An 18,634-nucleotide genomic window follows, 5' to 3' on the forward strand; every position below is an offset into this window, starting at 1 on the left:
TTGTATTTTCCTAAGAATATAGTGCTTCTCTTTTTGACAGTATCTTAGCATCATATTTTTATGATTGATTAAGAGAGTTTAAGTTAAGGTATAAGTAGACCATTTAAATTTTCCAAAAGTCTTTACACAATGTTATATTATTTCCACTGTTTAGAATTAAATATTTAAATAATTTGTTTTTTATTTCAACATAACTCAATACTTTAGAAGAAATTTTAAAACACACTTTACAGAGATACAAGTAATACTTTCAAGAAGATATTGTCTTTAGTTCTTTGACAAAAATAGCTAGTTTAGAAAGAACCACTTATAGTAAGACCAAAATCAAAGTGTTTTTTTTTTTTTTAAGATTTTATTCATTTATTTGAGACAGAGAGAATGAAAGACAGAGAGCATGAGAGGGAGGAGGGTTAGAGGGAGAAGCAGACTCCCCGCCGAGCAGGGAGCCCGATGCGGGACTCGATCCCGGGACTCCAGGATCATGACCTGAGCCGAAGGCAGTCGCTTAACCGACTGAGCCACCCAGGCGCCCAAAATCAAAGTTTTTATTTAAATATGCCCAGTTAGTTTAACTGTATTTTATAAGCCACAAAATACACCCTTTTGTGCCTTGTTTTACAGGTAGAGAACTTAAAATATATGCCTTCTAATAAAGAGTCAGTACCATAACACTAAATGTATTGGCTGGTCTTCAAATTACATATATCTATATATAATTATTATGTGTATAATAATTAATAGATAATTATTAACTGTCTTAACTGTCCTAACTATTTTAACTATCAAACATGTAGTGACAGTATAATGTCCTTAGTGAATTACAGTCTACAGAAATTTTGTCCATTTTATTATTGTGTTTCATGCATGAAATCTCAAAAGTATTAAAGAAATCCATCTTAATACATAATACTTTTTTAAAAAATAAAAGCAGTACATACACATAAAATAGTACTGGCTAAATTATTTGGAAGACTTAGTTTTAGGGTTAATTTATGATAGAGATTTCAATTTTCTTTTGAAAAATTATAATAATGATGGGATTTCAAAGTACGATTTATCCACAAAGATTGTCTCTCACTCAACTACATAGGTCAATAAAAGTTCATGTTAATCTTACCTAAGGAAAATTATATATTATTTTTACCTCAGAAATATGTTAGGTAATGCTTTTGAATAAGCTGAGAGATAGTATACATATTAGGAAACAAGTATGCATCTTTATTATTCACATCTATGGGGTTTTCTGTCATCACAGAATTCCCCAGAAGATGTCAATACAATGTAAGAAATTACATTCCAAATGGAAAACTAAACTAAATCAATGAAAGTCTGTGGGGACATCAAGGGTACAGTTGCAATATCAATACCAAATGACATGATCCCAGTGAATACCTGCAGAGGAACTTTGTTAAGTCAAAAAATAATTTTTAAAAGTTAGTTTATGTTAAAAGATATATTGGCAACAATTAACATCACCATTTAACTGAAAAATACACTGTACACACAGTGCTATTAAAACGATCCATAATTTTCCTTCTAAATATACCAATGACTTTAAAATTGTCAAAATAAGAGAATTGCTGGGAAAATTACTTTAAAAAAAGATGATTGAAGATAATTTCTATTTCTGAAAGTAAACAATTTTAATTTTCTTTGAGCATATATACATATATATGTTTGCATTTTTTTAAGAAACCTAAGCTTCATTTTACTAACAGAAAGAGATGTGGTGGTTCAATCTGGCAATTTATGCAGCCACGTAGTGACCTCATAAGGACATTTCTAAAGGTCCTGGTCCCAGGGAGAGCTTTATATCTGTCCAATACTTGGTGTCCCCTGCTTTTCAAAATTCCTTTCTTTACCATACTAACTTATTTACAAATCATAAATTAATTATGGAAGAAAGAATGCAACTCAGAATATTTTTTCTGTAAAGAAATCCATGCTATAAAGTTACTAGCCAATGACAAGGTTAGAACTAGAAGACAGCCTAAAATACAAGCAAGAGAAAGAAATATTAGAAAGATACATATTTCTCTTAGCTATGCACTTTATGAAAAGTTCCAAATAGGCTTATAACTCTCTGAATAATACCAAGACTAGATGGATATGTGTGTGTGTGTGTGTGTGTGTGTGTGTGTGTGTGTGTGTGTGTACACCTCTCTCTGGAAGGCAGCCAGCTGAAGTAAAATTTCTCAAATAGATCTCCGGCGTATGCTACATTTGAGAAATGGGGGCATGCCATGTGTTATTTACTGCCCTTTGTAAATGGCTTAGTTTACGTATTGTGTTTGTATGTTTGTATATATAATAAAAATAATTTTACCATAAAACATAATTGTTACTCAGTAATTCATATCTTAGGTTTCTGGTTATGTGTGAGATAAAGATTACATTTCTGAGTTATAGATACTGTAGAACTGCCAAAATGTGCTCACATAGTATAAAGCATGTGATGAACACTCACAAATTTTTCTTGTACAACTTAATAGTAAATGTGATTAAGTACTGCTGAGACAAAAATCATCAACATAGGACATTTGGTCAGTGCAAAATGTGTAAATATTTTGATTGCTTATTAACGATGTTGGCAAAATTATAAAATCACCAAGTATGAAGAATCTGACTTGGAAAAAGTCGAGTTTACAGTGATAAAATTTCTCCTCAAAATACACATTTTCCAATCTTCCATTTCTGTCACTGTTAATCAGGATCTTGGTTAATAGTTTAATTGTATGGATCTACTATGTTTGCTGTATGCTCAGAATTTCAACAAGAGCTGGCCCATACTGAACAACACCAATATTTATTGAATGCAGTATTGAATTGCTCTGTCATCATCAACCATTAGATACATTTGAGGACTTTATTATTAGATGTTTCTTGCCTATTTATAATAAAAATACCAATGTAGGGTGCCTGGGTGGCTCAGATGGTTAAGCGTCTGCCTTCGGCTCAGGTCATGATCTCAGGGTCCTGGGATCAAGTCCCGCATCGGGCTCCCTGCTCCTTGGGAGCCTGCTTCTCCCTCTGCCTCTCTCTGTCTCTAATGAATAAATAAATAAAATCTTTAAAAAAATATACCAATGTAATATATTGATTTTGATGATCTTAACATATTTTATTCACTAATTGTGAACATTTTACACTTTGAATTTGAAAATAATTATTTGATAGAAATCTGGTGTTTCCTATAATGTATGCTGATGTGAGGTAAGGATGAACATTTGGAGGCTGAATTTTACAGTGTAATATCCTTTCATCTTATGTCCCTTTAGATTCTGAGATGATCTCATCTTCCATTTTGAGAAACACCTTTTTTGATATCAAATATATGTGATGATAAACACACTGAAGCAAGGTTTTTCAACACACTGCAAGATCAGATAATGTATGGTCAGTTGACGCATCCCAATAAAACCTTGTTTAATTAGGCATCCATCCTCAGTGAACAATATGTTCATAAAAACAATGAAATATGTTTATAAATAATAAAATAACTACATATTCTCAGAGCAGTTCAATGTATTCATTGATATTTATTATTTCAAATATATCACAATTTGTTACCATCACATCCTTGTGTATAGAAATTCACCAAAATAAATAATTTAAAAAAATTAAAACTGGCAGATATCAAATTAATGAAAAAAACAAAACTAATTAAATAGTAATACCCCTATAATAGTTTACTTATGGGAGAGTATATTTGTTATGATGTCCATGTTTACCATATCTTTTTCCTTCATCTAGTTCTTGGGCAGAATTTGATATCAAATATATATTTATTAATTTTCTAACATACCTGATCCCATAAAATAATTTCAGAAAATTTATATTGACAGGGATAAAATACAACCAAAGATATTAAAGAGAAGACAATCAGTGTTTACTGGAATTTTATTTTTCATATGGCAATATATACATATTGTTTTATTTAATTATCAAAAGTGAAAAAAGTAATGATGTACATATTCCATTTTATGGAAAATGAAAGTAGGGGCGCCTGGGTGGCTCAGTCGTTAAGCATCTGCCTTCAGCTCAGGTCATGATCCCAGGGTCCTGGGATCGAGCCCTGCATCGGGCTCTCTGCTCAGCGGGGAGCCTGCTTCTCCCTCTTCCACTCTGCCTGCTTGTGTTCCCTCTCTCACTGTCTCTCTCTGTCAAATAAATAAATAAAATCTTAAAAAAAAAAATGAAAGGAATCATATGTGGTTAAGAAACATGCTCAAAAATAAAACTTCATAGGCCATTCACATTCAAATGCATAGTTCTATAATGTGAAATCTCATGGTCTTATCACTGTATCATAAACCATACAAAAAGAATAAAGATAATAGAATAAAGAATAAAGGTAAAAATCAAATAATGAAAAGGTAGGGAGAGAAAGAAATGCTGCTGAGAGACCCATTAATTATAAAAATGCAAATTTTAGGTCTGAGTATCTGAGAATCTAAAACTAGTATCTACCAGAATTGGGTACAATAGTTAACATTTTAGATAATCTCTAGGTTTAGTTAATATACATCTTCCTTTTGAACATTCATTTTCTCAATTAAGTGGCTGATGATAAGCCATGTTGAGCATCTTTTCATGTATCTGTTGGCAATCTGTACGTCTTCTTTGTAAAAATATCTGTTCATGTCTTGTGACTGATTTTTAATCAGATTATTTGTCTTCTGGGTATTGAGTTTTATAGGTTCTTTATATACTTTGGATACTAAGCCTTTATTCGATATGTCATTTGCAAATATCTTCTCCCATTCTATAGCTTGCCTTTCAGTTGTGTTGATTGTTTCCTTCCCTGTGCAGAAGCTTTTTATTTTGATGGAGTCCCAAATATTTTTGTTTTTATTTCCCTTACCTCAGGAGACATATTTAGAGAAAAATTGCTAGGGCCGATGTTAAAGAAGTTATTGCCTGTGTTTTCTTCTAGGATTTTTTATGGTTTCAGGTCTCACATTTAGGTCTTTAATCCATTTTGAATTTATTTTTTGTATGGTGAAAGACAATGGTGAAGTTTCATTTTGTTTCATGTTGCTGTCCAGATTTCCCAACACCATTTGTTGAAGAGACTGTCTTTTTCCCATTGGATTTCTTTCCTGCTTTGTCAAAGATTAATTGATCAAATAGTTATGGCTCCATTTCTGGATTTCTATTCTGTCCTATTGATCTATGTGTCTATTTTGTGCCAGTACTATACTGTTTTGATTACTACAGCTTTGTAATATAACAAGTCCAGAATTGTGATTCTTCCAGCTTTGCTATTCTTTTTCAAGATTTCTTGGGCTATTTTGGGTCTTTTGTTTTTCCATACAAATTTAGGATTGTTTGTGCTAACTGTGAAAAATGCTGGTGGTGTTTTGATAGAGATTGCATTGAATGTATAGATTGCCTGTTTCCCATAGACATTTCAACAGTATTTATTTTTCCAGTCCAGGAACATGGAATGTTTTTACATTTCTTTGTGTCTTCCTCAATTTCTTTCATAAATGTTCTGTAGTTTTTAGAGTACAGATCCTTTACCTCTTTGGTTAGGTTTATTCCTAGATGTCGTATGGTTTTTGGTGCAATTGTAAATGGGATTGATTTCTTAATTTCTTTCTTCTGTGTCATTGTTAGGGTAAAGAAATGCAAGTGATTTCTGTGCATTGATTTTACGTCCTGCCATGTTGCTGAATTGCTATATGAGTCTAGAAATTTTGGAGTGGAGTCTTTTGAGTTTTCCTCATAGAGTACCATGTCCATCTGCAAAAAGTAATTTTTTAACTTTTTTTTTTTTGCAGATTTGAATGCCTTTTATTTCTTTTTGTTGTCTGATTGCTGAGGATAGGACTTCTAGTATTATGTTGAACAGTAATGATGAGAGTGGACATCCTTGTCATATTCCTGACCTTAGGGGAAAAGCTCTCAGTTTTTCCCCTTTGAGAATGATATTCACTGTGGGTTTTTTATAGATGGCTTTTATAATATTGAGGTGTGTTCCCTCTATCCCTACAATGTGGAGAGTTTTAATCAAGAAAGGATGCTGTACTTTGTCAAATGTTTTTTTCTGCATCCATTGAAAGGATCATACTGTTCTTGTCTGTTCTTTTATTAATATTCATCACATTGATTAATTTACAAATGTTAAACCACTCTTGCAGCCCAGGAATAAATCCCACTTGATTGTGGTGAATAATCCTTTAATATACTGTTGGATCCTATTGGCTAGTATCTTGGTGAGAATTTTGACATCCAAGTTAATCAGGGATATTGTCTGTAATTCTCCTTTTTGATGGGATCTTTGTCTGGTTTTGCAATCAAGGTAATGCTGGCCTCATAGAAAGAGTTTGGAAGTTTACCTTCCATTTCTATTTTTTGAAACAGCTTCAGAAGAATAGGTATTAGTTATTCTTTAAATGTTTGGTAAATTTCCCCTGGGAAGCGATCTGGCCCTGGACTCTTGTTTGTGGGGAGATTTTTGATTACTGCTTCAATTTCCTTGCTGGTTATGGCTCTGTTCAGGTTTTCTATTTCTTCCTGTTTCAGTTTTGGTAGTTTATAAGTTTCCAGGAATGCATCCATTTCTTCCAGATTGCCTAATTTGTTGGCATATAGTTGCTCATAATATGTTCTTAAAATTGTGTTTCCTTGGCACTGGTCATGATCTCTCCTCTTTCATTCATGCTTTTATTAATTTGGGTTCTTTCTCTTTTCTTTTGGTAAGTCTGGCTAGGGGTTTATTGATCTTAATAATTCTTTCAAAGAACCAGCTTCTAGTTTCATTGTTTTGTTCTACTGTTCTGGTTTCTATTTCATTGACTTCTGCTCTAATCTTTATTATTTCTCTTCTCCTCCTGGGTTTAGGCTTTATTTGCTGTTCTTTCTCCAGCTCCTTTAGGTGTAGGTTTAGCCTGTGTATTTAAGACTTTTCTAATTTTTTGAGAAAGGCTTGTATTGGAATGTACTTCCCTCTTAGGACTGCCTTTGCTGTATCCCAAAGGTTTTGAACAGTTGTGTTTTCATTTTCATTTGTTTCCATGAATTTTTTTAGTTCTTCTTTAATTTCTTGGTTGACCCATTCATTCTTTAGTGGGGTGCTCTTTAGCCTCTATGTATTTGAGTTCTTTCCAAATTTCCTCTTGTGTTTGAGTTCTAGTTTCAAATCATGGTGGTCTGAAAATAGGCAGGGAATGATTCCAGTCTTTTGGTACCAGTTGAGACCTGATTTTTGACCCAGGATGTGATCTATTCTGGAGAATGTTCCATGAGCACTAGAGAAGAATGTGTATCTGTTGTTTCAGGTTGGAGTGTTCTGAATATATCTGTGAAGTCCATCTGGTCCAGTATATTATTCAAAGCCCTTATTTCCTTGTTGATCTTCTGCTTAGATGATCTGTCCATTGCTGTGAGTGGGTTGTTGAAGTCCCCTACTATTATTGTATTATTATCAATGTGTTTCTTTAATTTGGCTATTAATTGGTTGATATAATTGGCTGCTCCCAAGTTAGGAGAATAAATAGTTATAATTGTTAGATCTTCTTGTTTGATAGACTCTTTAAATATGATATAGTATCCCTCTGCATCCCTTACTAGGGCCTTTTTTTTAAACCTTTTTTAAGTTTAAAATCTAATTTGTCTGATATAAAGATTGCTACCCCAGCTTCCCTTTGGTGTCCATTAGCATAATAAATGGTTCTCCACCTCCTCACTTTCAATCTGGAGGTGTCTTTGGGTCCAAAATGTGTCTCTTGTAGACAGTATATGGATGGGTCTTGCTTTTTTATCCAATCTGATACCCTGTGTCTTTTGATTGGAGCATTTAGCCCATTTGCATTCAGAGTAACTATTGAAAGATATGAATTTAGTGCCATTGTATTACTTGTAAAGTCGCTGTTTCTGTATATTGCCTCTATTTCTTTTTGGTTTATGTTCTTTAATAATTCTTGTAGGGCTGGTTTAGTGGTCACAAATTATTTTAATTTCTGTTTGTCTTGGAAGCTCTTTATCTCTCCTTCCATTCTGAATGACAGCCTTGCTGGATAAAATATTCTTGGCTGCATGATTTTCTAATTCAGTACCCTGAATATATCATGCCAGCCCTTTCTGGCCTGCCAGGTCTCTGTGGATAGGTTTGCTGCCAGCCTCATGTTTCTACCCCTGTAGGTTAAGAACCCCCTGCCTCAAGCTGCTTTCAGAGTTTTCTCTTTATTTCTGAAATTTGCAAGCTTCACTATTATATGTTGGGGTGTTGATCTATTTTTTTGATTTTGAGAGTGGTTCTCTCTAGCTCTTGGACTTGAATGCCTGTTTCCTTCCCTAGATTAGGGACATTCTCAGCTATGATTTGCTCAAATATACCTTCTGTCCTTCTCTCTCTCTTTCTTCTTCCTCAGGGACCCCAGTAATTCTAATATTGTTTCACTTTATGGTATCACTTACATCTCAAAGCCTCCCCTCATAGTCCATTCATTGTTTTTCTCACTTTGTCTCAGCTTCCTTCCTTTCCATTAACTTGTCTTCTATGTCACTGACTCTCTCTTCTGCCTCATTTACCCTAGTTGTTAGAGTATCCAATTTAGACTGCATCTCTGTTAAAGCATTTTTAATTTTGGCCTGATTAGATTTTATTCCTGCACTAAGAGATTCTCTAGTGTCTTTTTATGCTTTTTCAAGCCCAGCTAGTAACTTTATGATCGTTACCCTGAATTCCATCTCTGACATCTTCCTTAGATCTGTGGCAGAGTATTACCTCTGGTTCTTTCTTTTGTTGTGAATTCTTTCTAGGCATTTTGCCCAAAGAAGAATGGATAAATGAGAGAACAAAATCAAAAATATCAACCATGACCCAAGCGAAATACACACTAGACACACTACACAAATCCAAATAGGTCAGAAACCAAAAAGAGAAAAGGAAAAGAAAAGAAAAAAGGGGGTGCAGAAAGAGAATATAATATCTCAAGTGGAATAAACAGGGTGATCCATTTGGTCCTGGGTATATTTTGGTCTGTTTGTTAGAAGACACTAAATCCCAAATTTGTAAAGAAAGCAGAACTTAAATATACACAAAAGTAAAATTGAATACAGTGAAAGGAAGTAAAAAAGGAAGAGTATATCTATAAAATGTAAATTTAAAAAATGAAAGCTAAAAAAAGACATAAAAACAAAGAGTTGATAAAATAAGAAACTAGTTTAAAAGGAAAAAAGAAAAAAAGCAAAGGAAAATTTTAAACTGCAAAATAAACAAACCATGAGAAAAACCTCAAATTCTATATACTATTTTCTCCTCTTGCTGGAGTTTTGCAGTCCCATGTGTTTCATACACTTGGTGTTCCCCTGTTGTTCCAGCTGATCTTCTGGGGGAGGGGCCTGCTGCACTGATTCTCCGGTGTCTTTGCCTGCATGGAGTTGCACCACCCCTTGCCAGGCAGCTGGGCTCAGTGTAAGCTGCTTCTGGTTGCTCTATGTGGTGTGTTTTCCCTGAAGTCTTTCTGTGCCGCTTTAGAGGATGAAAATAAAAATGGCTGATCACAGTCCATTCTCTTCAGTAAACCCCCAGGGATAAGCCATCTTCCTTTTTAAATGTGACAAACTCTACAGACTCTTGTGGTGCATGCCTACACCAATCCTCCTGGGGGAACACAGAGGGTTGCCGTGTTTCTGCCCTTTGCAAGACCCCCACATGGTGAGTGGTCACCAGATCGTGGTTTATAGTGAACCAAGCTAAGAGCTCCATCCCAGGCTCGCTGACTGTAACTGGTTTCCCTGCTCCAATCCTTAGAAATTTGGCTGGGTCAGGCACCCCCTTTCTTTTCTGGCCCCGGGGATATTGAAACCACTGTCCAACCTAGGATTCTGCCCTCCTTCACCACCTGAGCATCTTTCAGGCAGGGATGTCTCTCACTGGAGCAGATTTCTAAAGGTTCTGATTTTGCACTCCAGGGCTATATCACTTTCTGGTAGCAGGCTTATGTAGGCTAGCTTCCCCTCACCATTATGTTCTGATATATCCCTTCAGATTCCCTTCTCCATACCTCCTACCCTGCAAGAAATGGTCAGTTTTCTATCTGTAGAGTTCCAGCAACTCTTTTCCTTCATCTCAGGTTGAATTCATAGGCATTCACAATGATCGAATAGTTACCTAGCTAAATTCAAGGGTCCAGATGAAACAAGGTCCCCTACTTTACTGCCATCTTGCCTCCTGTCTACTCCAGCTTTTTTTTGATGTCCATTTCCATGATAAATATTTTTGTATCCCTGCACTTTCAATCTGCAGGTGTCTTAGAACTAAACTGTGTCTCTTGTAGGCAGCATATAGGTGGGTCTTGTTTTTTTAATCCATTCTGACCCCCTGTGTCTTTTGATTGGGACATTTAGTCCATTTACGTTCACAGTAATTATAGGTAGATGTGTATTTATTGCCACTTTACTACTTGTTTTGTGGTCGTTTCTGGAGATTTCTCTGATCCTTTCTTGTCTTTCTCTCTTTCACATTTTGTTGATTTTCTTTCTTTTTTTTTAATTTTAGAAGATATTACTTGAAACACACTTTATTCACAAGGTTTCATCTCAAGCACATGGCTTTTCCCCCTGGGCTTTTATACCCAAGTTTCAAAACACTTTTACTGTAAGGAAAGAGAGATATTACTTAAAGGATGGTTTAAGCACAGTGTAGATTCAAGGAGGTAACCTCATGGGTTTTTCCATATGCTTCTACACATACACTTAAGAACACCTGTGTCTTAATGCAAGAAAATATATTTGGATTTCTTTTTCTTTGTTCTTTGAATGTTTCTTAGTGGTTTTTGATATGCGGTTACCAGTAGGTTTGTATATAACCTCCTCTGCAAATAGCAGTTTATAGTAAGACTGTTTAAGGATTGTTTAAGTTTGAACCCATTCTTTTCTTCTCTCCTCCCACAGTTTAGGTATTTGTTATTATATTTTATATCTTTTTTTTCTTTTTTTTTTAAAGATTTTATTTATTTATTTGAGAGAGAGAGAGAGTGAGAGAGAGAGCCCAAGAGGGGGTAGGGTCAGAGGGAGAAGCAGACTCCCTGCTGAGCAGGGAGCCCGACGTGGGACTCGATCCCAGGACTCCGGGATCATGACCCGAGCCGAAGGCAGTCACTTAACCAACTGAGCCACCCAGGCACCCTTATATCCTTTTTTTCGTGAGTTCTTTGACTCAATCACTTGAGTGATTTTTTTACAGAAATATTCATTTCTACTACTTTTGTGTTTCCTGTCTTTAGACTGTCACTTTTAGTCTCTTCTTTCCACTCAAAGAGTCTCCTTTAATATTTCTTGCAGGGCTGGTTTAGTGGTCATGAACTCTTTTAGATTTTTTTTTTTTTTTTTTTTGTCTGGGAAACTCTTTATCTCTCCTTGTATTCTGAATGATAGCCTTGCTGGATAGAGTATACCTGGCTGCAGATTTTTCCCTTTCAGCACTTTCAATATTTCATGCCACTCTCTTCTGATTGCCAAGTTTCTGTTGGAAAATTTCTTGCTAGCCTTATGGGTTTTTCCCTGTAAGTTAAGAATTTCTTTGTTCTTGCTACTTTTAAGATTTTTTTTCTTTATCACTATATTTTGCAAATTTAATTACAATATGTCTTGGTGTGGGCCTGCTTTTGTTGATTTTGATGGGAGTTCTTTGTGCCTTCTGCATCTGGATGTCTGTTTCCTTCCCCAGATTAGGAAAGTTTTCAGCTATTATTTCTTCAAATAAATTTTTTGCCCCCTTTTCTCTCTCTTCTTCTTCTGGGACTCTTATAATACATGTTATTATGTTTGATGGAGTCAGTGAGTTCCCTAAGTCTATTCTCATACTGTATAATTTTTCTTTCTCTTTTTTGTTCAGCTTTATTGTTTTCCATTGGTTTGTTTTCTAGGTCATGCTGTTGTGTTCTGGTTTCTCTATCCTTTCAGGCCAGTGGTCTGCAGAGGTTCTCCTTGCCTGTGTTTGGTTCCCAACCTGAATGTGATGAGTTTTAACTAGGTGTGCTCTGGTCTGCTTGTGAAATGAGACCTGCGCCATCTCCACTGGAACTGAGCCCCTGCAAAATCTCTGGTCAGGAGACATGGTGTGGGCAGGAATTTGTGCTGGTCTTCTGGGTGAGGGGCCACTGGGACTGAGGCAAGGGTGACTGAGAGAAGTTCTACCAGAGCACAGGAGGCTGGGGCTTGATGTAAGCAAGTTAGGCAAACAGTGTCAATGTTACGGAGTTTCCCACAGGTGGCCCTGTGTTTATGCTTAAGGGCAGGGAAGGGAAATTGTGCTGGCCAGCTCCTTTGTTCCTGGAGAGGAGTCTCTGTGAGCACTGCTTCTTGGGGAAGGCTCTGAGAGGAGAAAATAATCTCCCCAGTGTGTGCCCCAGGTGCTCTTCAGATTACTGTCTCCATGCTATCTGACCCTGAATTGCCTTCTCTCTAAGAACAATACAGTGCCCTCCAGGCTCTATCCTAGCCAAGACTGGGACCTTTAAGACTCTAGGACTTAAGCCCCACTTAGCCAATGGCAATGGGGAAATGTTCTCCCTGTGAGTTCTCTTGTGTGCTTCTCTCTCTCCCCGCCCCGCTTCTCCATGACCACAGTTCCCTCCCCTCCACAGCAGCCACAATCCATTTCTCCCCTAAACCACCTAAACCATGTCTCCACACTTCCTACCTTCTTCAATGTGGCCTCTTCTCTCTCCTTAGTTGTGGAATTTGTTCTGTCAGTCTTCAGGTAGATTTCTGGGGTATTTAGAATCATTTGATAGTTATATTAATGGGATGAAGCTAGCCTAGGGTCCTTCTACTCAGATGCCATCTTTTCCTCTCCTCAACCATGCTTTTGATATAGCAGTTGAGTACATTATTAAGCTGAAATCTTTGGGAAAAATATACACAAGAAGAATTTTATTGGTATTAGCCAAAAAAGATTTATATCTTCTGAATGCCAAGTATATAGATAATATAAGTGATGTTTTATCAAAAAAGTGAGTTCATTTGAACTATATTCTGGTTCAGGGAGAGTGCCAGAGATCCATATGCTTGAATATCAGCCATGTGAATCTGACCTTTTCTTTTAAGCAGAGACTAAAAAAGCTTAGGCACCCAAATAAATGATGGGTTAACAACTATGCCATGAGACCTCATCCTGGAATCCCCTAAAGTTGGTACTGTGTTTATGCTTTAGTATCTCTGCTTCTCTTTTTGATGTTAGAGGGATCAGAAATAATTTCAAAGAACAACATTAAAGTGATATAAGATGTTCAGTCCAAAAATTATGAAAAATGATTTCATGAGGAAAATCAAAAGTTCTCTATTTGTAATAGAAACCATTTCAGAACTATTAAAATATTTCTTTAGAATCAGAATATATATATTGAATATATATAATGAATATATATAAATATAACAGATATATATCAATATAATGAATATATATATAAATACCAGTTACAGGTAAAATCTAATTACATAAAAATATCACTGCAATGAAGACATGTAAAACATAGAAAACTTTATAGAAATATATTGTTTCACAGTTCAGAAAGAAAATTTCTTGCATAACAGGCAACTCAAAAATCACTTGTATTTTATTTTTTGGTTTTTGTATTTTAAAAACAGTAAAATTGGGTAAGGTTATATACTTTTAGGTTGGTTGATATTTATGTTTTTTATACCTCCTTACAGATAGTATGTTTGTGATTCAGAAAATATGACTTGCTTAAAATCATAAGATATAAATTGTCATTCATTGAATTCTGAGTCTCAAATTCAACTTCTCTAAAATTTACTGCTGCTAATCATAACAAGAACCAACATTTGTAAGTTTGGGTGCTGTTTTCAATATATATATATATATTGAATATACATATATTTAGAATATTTATATTTAAAATTTATATAAATAAATATTTGTACATTATATTTATATAAAAATAAATTTATATAAAAATATAGATATTAAGGTTGCTAAGAATATCTGCCTCAAATTCTATTATGTACATTAAATATGTGAATATATATTTAGTATATTAAATCTGTGAATACCTATATTTAATATATTAAAACTGTGAATATGTATCAAAAAAGTTCAAACTCTGCTGAATATCATTTAATAGACTCACCTTTGAAATCTCATCTTTTAACTTGAGATCACATGTTCTCTCTACTCTACCGGATCTCTAGACTCCATTCTAGTTAATTCCAGCACAAGACAGTAAGTTGCTGGTTCCTTAAAGTTTCTTGTATTAAATTTGAATTTGAATAACATCAGGTAATTAAAAATTTTTAAATTACACAAAACTCTTTGTGTAACCAAATGTCATTTTGAAATGATTCAAAAAAAAAAAAAAAGGAAACTTCCCTATGCATTCACAAACAAAAATGTTCAGCCCTTAATCATCCTTCATTGCCCTCCCTTGTTAGGATTAATGTAAAGCACGAAATCAGCCATAATACCTGGCTTGCTAAAATGTAGCACGGAGGCCGCTGGGGGCAGGGAATGTTTCGGAGAAGGGTGTAGGCCTTTGGAATACCGGGCCTCTTGCGACCACTCTGCTGGAAGGAGTTGCCTACCCCAAAGCTTTCTCAGTCCAAACAGCTGCCCTGTGATCTAAGAAATGTATGCATTGTCCCCTAGGCTATGTTTAGCAGAACTCATAGAATACCCAGATTAGCATATTGTATCTTTCGCATAAACAGTAAGACCCCTTGTCACACATCACGTGCTTGAGACACAGTGATAAGGATTTATGATTATCTGGGAGGGCCAATAAAAGGGGAGCCAAGAAGAGCAAAGGGTCTTCATCTCTGAGCGTTGACCCCTTGCCTTCTCCTCTCTTTCACAGCAAAGTTTGGAGTCATCTTTTCATCCATAGGTAGAGGGATGGGCTGGCGAGTACAGGGACTCCCTTCCACATATTCCACAGACCAGTGTTATCTGTTTCTCCCTCTACTATTCCATTAAAAGTGTTCTTGTTTAGGTCACTAACAATCTCTTAATCGCCAGATACAGTGATCTCCACTCAGTTTTTACCTACATGACTTCTCAAAAAGCATTTTCAGTAATGTTCACAATCTACTTTTTTAAACTCTCTTTTTTTGCTTTTTCCTTCATTTTTTCTGATGTTAAGACTGATCTTTTTCAGATTCCTTATATGGTTCCTCTTACTCCATATCCCTGATCTGCCTTCTGAACCACCTAGTCAAAACTTCATTAGTTCCGGGCGCCTGAGTGGCTCAGTTGGTTAAGCGACTGCCTTCAGCTCAGGTCATGATCTCAGGGTCCTGGGATCGAGCCCCACATCGGGCTACCTGTTCAGCGGGAAGCGTGCTTCTCCCTCTCCCACTCCCCCTGCTTATGTTCCCTCTCTCGCTGTCTCTCTCTGTCAAATAAATAAATAAAACCTTTAAAAAAAAAAAAAAAACTTCATTAGTTCAGTGGATGTTTCTCTGGGGTTTTCTTCAGGAAACTCAAGCCTGTACAAAATCCAACTTAAATCTACCTGTAGAGTAAGAGCTGCTTCTGGTTCTGCAACTGAATTAAAGGTGATACTGACCTCACAGAAACATCTTTTATACATTTCTGCTCTCTGCCCTCATTGTTCACCACTTTCCTGCTCATTACCTCTGTTCTTTTCAAGTAACAACCTTTGCACTTGCCTTTTCCTCTGCCTGGAATGTTCTTCCCCAGGGATCTGCAAGAATCCTTCCCTCAAATTTAGGTCTTTACGAAGGCTTTCCATTTAAAATCGGTGCTATTTTTTTTCCCATCTTCTTTCCTGCCTAAATTTCTTCAGAATTCTTATCATCATTTTTTGTACTATATTATTTGTTTAATGCTTGGCTGTCCTACTAGAAATTAAGCACATATGACCAAGAATTTTGGTCACTTTTGTCTGTTGCTCTAGTTATAAAATATAGCACTATGCTTGGGACATAAAACTCACTGTTGAATAAATTAATGAAAGAACACATGACCCTTTTCTTTTACATACTTCCCACAGAAGGAACTAAATATTATTTTATTATATTTTTTCTAACATTTCCTAATTCAGGCCTATGGCAGTCACGGTTTATTCTCAGGCAGTGTCCTGCTCTAAGTGCTTTCATTAACTCTTTGCTCTTTCTCCTCAGATCTAGCATCAGAGTTACACCAGTGCTATCTTTCTAAAACACGTATCTGATCCTTTTAATCTCATATAATAAAAGTATTTGCCAGAGGATAAAGTTCAAATCTGTTATCATTTTACATTGTAAGTTATTCATAGTCTTAGTCGAATACAGTCCCACCTCATTCTTTCTTGAGTTATGTCCACGGTTTAACCATATAAAACATTCTTGTTACCTAATCATACTCATTTTTTTCATGCATCTCTGAATTGTTGAGTTTCCCCTTACAGTGAAGTTAACTACTGCTCTCTTAACAGGCAAATTTCCTTTCTGGACCTCAAAAGATTATCTCTTATGAAATCTTCTATGACCCCTTCAGGCATAATTATACATTCTTCTCTGCTAAATTAGCAATTATACTGTCATTATTAGCATTATCATGATGTGCCTGTGTAATTTCCTGGCCATGCTATAATGTTAATGGGGGATATTCAGTTGCTTATAGTCAGAACAGGAAAGTTGGAAGGTGCAAAGAGCTAAAATTACATACATTATTGAAGTACTGCACACCAGGAAAAATTGAAAGGTAAAGTATGGGAAACAAGTGTCTGACAGACTGTCTGAAGTATTATAACTATGCAACTGAGGTCCAGACAAACATCACAGGCAGTGAAATGTCACAATTTCCAAATAGGTGCAGGAGATATCAGGAAGGCAATACCTGCAAAATTTAATTAATGTGTTAACTCAGCAATTTAAGAAATATTGAGCATTTAAGTTTTGCTAGGACCTATGCTAAATTCTGAGGCTACAAAAAATAGTAAGAAACACAGATTTTTTTTTTTTTTCAATGGGTAGGCCTTCACTGCAAGGTTCTATTCTGACTAGTAACAAGGGTGATATCACAAAAAACAACAAAAATGAGACCTTAGCTAGTTAAATACCTTCTAATTCACCTCTGGATTACTTCTAAGAACTAACACAGTACAGGGAGTTATCAAGGACTCCTCTAATGATGAAAAGAATGAATGAAAATGTCAGGAAGAAGTACAAGCCTATTTCATTCCCCTCTAGGCTATGACTCCCTCTGTCTTTAGAACAATGTCTTATTTATCTTTATATTCTCAGGATTTAGAACAACTGATAGTCCATATTAAGTGCACAATAAATACTTACCTGGTGAAATTACTTGGTGGGAATTAGACCCTCAATTACTGTGTTTTGTTGAATTTTACTAGAGGGACACAATGATGGGCTATCAATCACGACAATAAATGCTATAAACATTCACAAAGAGTATCCCAAAGTAAAAAATGGAAAAGATAGAAAATAAAATACCTAAACCATATATTCATTTCTCTTGGCCTTCTGGGATGTATCCTAAGACTTAATTTTTTGATTACATAATTTCAATATGAGAAAGGTCCAAGCTGGAGAAAAAATAGGGTGTGCAAATAAAATATAAATCAGAAAATAACATATGTAAGGAAATTAATATATTATAATTTAATCACAAGAGTTATTTTGAAATTTTTGTTTTAAATTTAAGAAGAAAAACGTGATAGTATTTATGCAATTAAAAGTTGGCATACAATTCATGATAGAATAGAGTGGTATTAATCAACGTATTTTAGTGTACTACGATTATGATGCCAAACTAAAAATGATACTCAGCAAAATTTGGGCTTTGAGTAGAGATTCCATTATTTATGAAGAATATTTGGTCTTTAATATAAACAATGATATTACACCACAATTTTGTAATGTGGTATCACTACAACAGCAATCATATTACAGTATATAAATCTATCGAAGTAACACAAGCATACACTTTAAATTTAAACAAAGTATTATGTCAGATTTGTTCAATGAAACATTCAAACGTAGAATTCTCTGTCTTTAAGTAGATGAGTTTTCAAAGTTCAGATGTTAAATATTAGTGTTTATCAACTATATTTAAAAATAACTACTCTTACAGAGCTAAATTTGTACTTTTATTTTCTATTACGTAGGGGTAGATTTTCCCTCTACTTGTGTGTCCCTGCCTTCTCTTTCTCCATCTGATTTTTCTTTCTATGACTTCTGGATTGTGTATTGTATGCTATGTGGAAGGTTATACACTCCATTCCTTTTGTGAGACTTAAAGCTTTAATCATATGGTGAGACATGTCCTGCTTTGGCTGCTTAGTGTTAATGCTTAACTGTTCCATGCCAATATTCATATAAGCCACCTTATATTCTAATTCTAGGGAATGATATTAATATATCTGGATTGCTCACGTAATAAACTACATTGTAAAACATGGTAGTGGGATATGTGTTTTGATCATGGTATATCAGCTAGGCCAGACTACAAAAGTCTGGATAGGAATGGAAAACTGGTTAGTGTAAGAGCGTGCCTATTTCACTTAGGTTTCCTGCAGAACCAGTTTGGTTATAGCTATATTAAAGAGGCTTTATTCTAGATGATTCTGTCAAGACAAGGTAACTAAGTGAGAAAGTAGCTCTGTGCTGGTATACCATGAAATGCAGGAACAAGGTG

This window comes from Neomonachus schauinslandi, chromosome 3, assembly GCF_002201575.2.
Source record: "Neomonachus schauinslandi chromosome 3, ASM220157v2, whole genome shotgun sequence".
Lineage (NCBI taxonomy): Eukaryota > Metazoa > Chordata > Mammalia > Carnivora > Phocidae > Neomonachus > Neomonachus schauinslandi.